Source organism: Podarcis vaucheri, assembly GCF_965113315.1.
Source record: "Podarcis vaucheri genome assembly, chromosome: 10".
Taxonomy (NCBI): domain Eukaryota; kingdom Metazoa; phylum Chordata; class Lepidosauria; order Squamata; family Lacertidae; genus Podarcis; species Podarcis vaucheri.
In genome coordinates this window covers 46168848-46175020 of record NC_138748.1, presented here as the reverse complement: position 1 = coordinate 46175020, position 6173 = coordinate 46168848, and positions in this window count along the sequence as shown.

Sequence of the window (6173 nt, the reverse complement as noted above, 5' to 3'; positions counted from 1 at the left end):
AAACTCCGCCCAGTCCCTTTTTTATGGGTAAATGGCTTTTATGGGTTCACGGCTAGGCAGATCCCGCGTGTCTCCGGGGAAATCTTCCCATCTGAACAGCCGCCTGGCTGCCCTCCCAGCTGCTGCCCTTTTGACCGGCTTTGTCAGGCAGTGAAAAGCACCCCCTTCCCAATGGAGAATTTATCTTCTCAGTAAAGGAAATGGCACGCATATTGCAAACATTGATTTCTCAGGCCGGCTCACTAGTAAATAAGGGTGCGCAAGCAAAGATCACCTGATGCAAATTAGTTTCCCTTCACACCTGATAACCTGTGGGTTGCAGGCAATTAAGGAGGTAAAAAGGAGCAATTCCTTTGCTCTTTGCATTACAGAGCTGGGCTGAGTTTGTTTGAGAGGACAGAAACCAGAATATGTTAGTTTATCAGGAATAATTCCTGGTACATCTCAAATATTAAGGGGCAGCAACACAATGGGTACACATTGTCAGGGCATGATATGGGTTTGATGAGGCCCTAAGCTACTGAAGGTAATAGGGCCCTTTATATGCGATATTTTAGGGAGCAGGCTAGCAGGCGGGGCCCATTACTTACATCATAGGAGCCAACACAACACAAAACACTGTTGCTGTAGGTAGGTTTTATTTTATTTGTTTATCTTATAATTTGGAAATGTACATCCAGTTTTTTCACCTTTAATTTTTTGGTGGGGCCCAAGAGAGTGGGGCCCCAAGCTATAGCTTGTTTAGCTTATACATAAATCCGGCACTGCACATTGTACTTATAAGGCACATTTTGAGTACATGGCTTTCCCTCAGAAAATCCTGGGACCTGTAGTTTAAGGGTGCTGGGAACTGTAGCTCTGTGAGGTGTAAACAACCATTCCCAGGATTCATTGGAAAAAGTGATATGCTTTAAATACATACATACATACATTTTTTTTTGCATGCCACATTTTCATAGTTAAAACCATGCACAAGGCAAGTTTCAACATGAAAAAGTACATATTTACAAACATAACAAAAGTAGTCATAAACAATAAAAAACATCAAAAAGTTCACAACCAATTTAAACAATTAAGCAATTTCCAAATTAAATACACGGTATGCATGCAGCCTCTGCTACCCCTGGCAAGAACAGCTGTATGATAATCTTTGCAAATGCCTGTCTCTCCCCCTTACTGCGCTTCCATGCTTAGGCATACATTAAAAACATCTAGGGGAAGAATTATGGCTTAATTCTTACAAACAAAAGTCAAGGTAGCAAACTTGCCTTTTGAAATGTAGCAAACTAGCTGTAAGGTATTTAGTTGTTGTTTTAGTCTTCTACAGTGTGCAATAGCGATGGAAGGGGATGCTGGGGTCAGAGCACAATTCTTGGTTTAAGAATAGATGCTACTAAAGGTAAAGGTAAAGGGATCCCTGACCGTTAGGTCCAATCGTGGCCGACTCTGGGGTTGCGGCGCTCATCTCGCTTTATTGGCCAAGGGAGCCGGCGTACAGCTTCCGGGTCATGTGGCCAGCATGACTAAGCCGCTTCTGGCGAACCAGAGCAGTGCACGGAAACGCCGTTTACCTTCCCGCCGTTTACCTATTTATCTACTTGCACTCTGACATACTTTCAAACTGCTAGGTTGGCAGGAGCAGGGACCAAGCAATGGGAGCTCACCCCGTCTCGGGGATTTGAACCTACTGTGCCACCCGCGTCTACTAGTCAGTGCTATTTTTCTATGCAGAAAAGGTGTACTAGAAGAACTCACCAGGAATGCCCTCCTTGTTCTCTTATTGTGGCAATAGTGCCCGTCTGAGAGGTGCCAGAACTGAGTTCTAGTGAGTTTCAGCTGAAAAAAAGCCCTTCTACTAGCATGTTTCGATGGTCTTCAGTGAAAGGTACAAGAACATATCAGGCAAAGGGCCATGTTTGTGCACTGGGATGGAGAGTTCCCTGACTCCACAGCCAAACCGCAACCATGGAGAGAAAGATCTTTGACCCAGGATTCTTTGGGGTGGGGGATGATGCAAGAATGCTTTAAATGCATGATGAGGATGGTTCTTACGTGCAGCGATGCACTCTGCCATCTACAGATGGAGGAATGCCAAGGCCATTAAACCTGGAGTCTGAAGATTGCCAAACCATCTTTGACTCACTGCTGAGGCTGCAATTGCAGAGTCCAAGGGCTTGCTGCTTTCAATACTCACAGGTAGTTTCAGCTGAGAAGGATCCTTTGCAGTAGGCTGCCAGATTTCAAAAAAGAGTCATATGGTCTGCCGCTTCATGGAATTGTAGCATTTTGAATAACAATACAGGAGCAGTTCAGCGGCCACATTTTCTCCTTCTGTGAATGATGTTCCTGCAATAAGGAACAGAAAACCAGAGCATCTGGCGATCCTAGTTTGGCAAGGAATGAAAAAATGCTCATGTGAGTTAAACTCAGACACATTTGCGTGCACACACACACAAAATGTACATTTCTATTTTTACATGCTTGCCTTTATAGGCTGGCTGCTGGAAGCTGACCTCCTCCCTGCTTTTGAGAAGTGAAACTGATAATTTCCCCTTTTCCCCCACCCACATCTCTGTTCCTAAAGACCTTCCCATAAGGGACAGTCATTCATTCCAAGTAGATCATGCTGCTCTGGATTTTATGCACATTCTTCTCTTTGTTACATGCTTTGATGAGCAGTGACCTAATTAAAACATGTTGCCTTTTAGAATATTATCAATGGCATCTTGAAGGGAAGATATGCACATCTAGTCTTTTTGACCTAGATTTTTAGATTCCCTTCCAGCTTTCAAATCCCTTCCAGCTTCCCTAGCTGCAATAGTGCCCAACCATGCAAACTTACCAATCTATCAATTCTGGTCCATGTTCCCCCAGACCACCTGTTGGGATTGTGCGTTAGCTCACATCTTGCAAGATTTTTGCCTTAGGGTACTTTCAGATGGCTGGATGGGGGATTCTAAATTATGAAAATGGGTCATTCAGATATCACAGGCAGGTTGTTGGCAACAGGGTTGTTGTTTTAATTACTAGGTTTTTGCCAGAGAATACAAATTGGATTATTATTATTATTATTATTATTATTATTATTATTATTATTATTATTATTTCCAGACACACCATTCTTGCTCCCACAAGAGCCCAGAGTGGCTATCAGCAATCACACAAAAAAGAGCTTTTAAATACAAATGCTAAAACAACAATCTGAAATAAAATAAACTATACAGTGGTATCTTGGGTTACAGATGCTTCAGGTTACAGACGCTTCAGGTTACAGACTCTGCTAACCCAGAAATAGTACCTGGGGTTAAGAACTTTGCTTCAGGATGAGAACAGAAATCGTGCAGCGGTAGCGGGAGACCCCATTAGCTAAAGTGGTGTCTCAGGTTAAGAACAGTTTCAGGTTAAGAACTGACCTCCGGAATGAATTAAGTTCTTAACCCGAGGTACCACTGTACAGCATAACGATCAGTGACAGAATATTCCGTAAGGACCCCCAATTCTTAGAATCATAGTTGGAAGGGACCACAAGGATTGTCTACTTAGTGGCGTAGCTTGGTTTGCCGGTGCCCCGGGTGTGTGTGCCAGGCAGGGGCGGGGCAAGGAGGATGAACGGAGTCTGCTTTGTTAGCCCAGACTTCACCGCAGACACTGCCAGAGTGACCCCCCACCAGAGCCACACTGTTCTACCTGCCTGCCCACCTGCACAGGGTGGAGCCTGGCTGGCCGATGCTGCCCTTGACAGGAAAGCCCCCCCCCCGATGCCCGCAGAGAGGAAGCCGAGCTGAACCACACTGGGGTCACCCCTTGCCTGCTGCACTCCATCCACGCCCACTCAGAGGACTGGAATCTGCATATGCTATTTCATATGTAGAAATGGAAATGTAGGATTAAAGGTAAAGGTAAAGGGACCCCTGACTCATGACTGACTCTGGGGTTGCGGCGCATATTTCGCTTTATTGGCCAAGGGAGCCAGCGTACAGCTTCCGGGTCATGTGGCCAGCATGACTAAGCCGCTTCTGGTGAACCAGAGCAGCGCATGGAAACGCCGTTTAGCTTCCCGCTGGAGCAGTACCTATTTATCTACTTGCACTTTGACGTGCTTTCGAACTGCTAGGATGGCAGGAGCAGGGACCAAGCAACGGGAGCTCACCCCGTTGCGGGGATTCGAACCGCCGACCTTCTGATCGGCAAGTCCTAGGCTCTGTGGTTTAACCCACAGGCGTCCCCAATGTAGGATTACTATGATTTAAATAGAAATACATCTTAATGGATTGAGGAATGCCTGCATAACCTGTGTGCCTGCTCAGTCTGCTGCCCAATTGCAAACTGGAAGAGCATCTTCGAGGCCCCTGCCTCTCTTCCTTCTTATTGTTCTTTTTCTTTAAACCAGACTTGGGCTGGACTCGGGCAGCCCTTCAAACAGAGGACTGTCCTCTTTAAGGCAGGGCACATGGCCACCTTCCATCTTATGAAACTATGCTCCTTTCCAGCTTATGAAGTTCTATTTCCCAACATACTCCCAATGCTCATAATGTAGTGCTGTTACTTGCAGTCACTTTTACGATTCAGCAATCAATAGCTGCTTAAGTGAGTACTGCTGCATACACCAAGCCAAGCTACCCCTCCCCAAGTTCAGTTGCAGATGGAGTTAACCCTCCAGTCCGATTCCTTCCTCTAGGAGACCCATATTTCACAGCTTTGTGGATGCTAACAATCCCACAGAAAGACACAAGTGGACCAAAAATTGGTTGTGGGTGGCTTATGCAGCTTCCTAAAGGTCTTGGCGGGACGCGGGTGGCACTGTGGGTAAAACCTCAGCGCCTAGGACTTGCCGATCGCATGGTCGGCGGTTCGAATCCCTGTGGCGGGGTGAGCTCCCGTTGTTCGGTCCCAGCTCCTGCCTACCTAGCAGTTCGAAAGCACCCTTAAGTGCAAGTAGATAAAGGTGGGAAGGTAAACGGCATTTCCGTGTGCTGCTCTGGTGCCAGTTCGCCAGAGCAGCTTTGTCTCGCTGGCCACGTGACACGGAAGTGTCTGCGGACAGCGCTGGCTTCCGGCCTCTAGAGTGAGATGAGCGCACAACCCTAGAGTCTGTCAAGACTGGCCCGTACTGGCAGGGGTACCTTTACCTTTACCTTTAAAGGTCTTGGCTTACATTTTTGTAAAAAAAAGCAGGCATCTAGGCCTTATTGCTTCGAATGTATATTTGAAAGTGTTAGACGAAGTCTGCTGAACTCTTGGAAGTCAAAGGAGCAGATGAATAAGATGTCCAGTGGTTGAAAATGGAGCGCTAGCTTGTTTGGCCAAGATTTTTTCCTCTTCCCTTGATTAGTTCTATTTTTGAAAAACAAAACACCACAGAATAAATTATTTAAAAGAATAAACATAATAGATGATAAACAATTATGCAAAACAAGTGAAATTATGCAAATCTGCTCTATTTGCATAATTTATATAGGTTGCAGAATTCAGTATTTTGGGAACAGTGTTAGGAACTGCTGACCACTGCCCCATGTGGTGAAATGTTTAACTGCAGCCTTTCATTGAAGAACAACAGGAAGGAGTGTAAAACATATTCCGGTCTCAGCAGTGATTTGCTTGGCCGACAGAGGCTGCATGAACTGTGGCAAACCCAGTCTTGTTGGTCCTGGTTGGCTCTTTGATCTTGATTTCTGTGTGGTCCTGACTCCTAGTCCCAGGCTCACTCCAGATCATATTCCTGACACAGAGTTTAACTTTTTCCCCAATGGGATTTTATTTTCTCTTTTGTTGCTGTTGTTCAAAGATTATACACTGCACAGCTCCTATTTCCAACCACCACCCCCAAATCCAAAGTCCATAATTGTCCCAGCAGAGTATCCCATAATCAGCATAGGATGCCCTGTTGGTGGTGCTGTTGCAGGATACAGCCCATTTGACCCATGGCAGGACCTTCTCAGTGGCAGATCACCATTTCTGGAATGCCCCCATTATTAACTTCTAGGAAGCATTTAAGACATTTCTGTTGACCCAGGCATTTGATAGCTGAAAAACCCTGTTCTTGGCAACCTTGAAATTACTGGCTGTGAGAGTTATGTGTTTTCAGACATTTCAATTGTTTTAAAATGTTTTTTAAACAATATTTGTAATTGCATTGCATTATCACAGATGTCCTGGGCTCCTTTGGGATGACG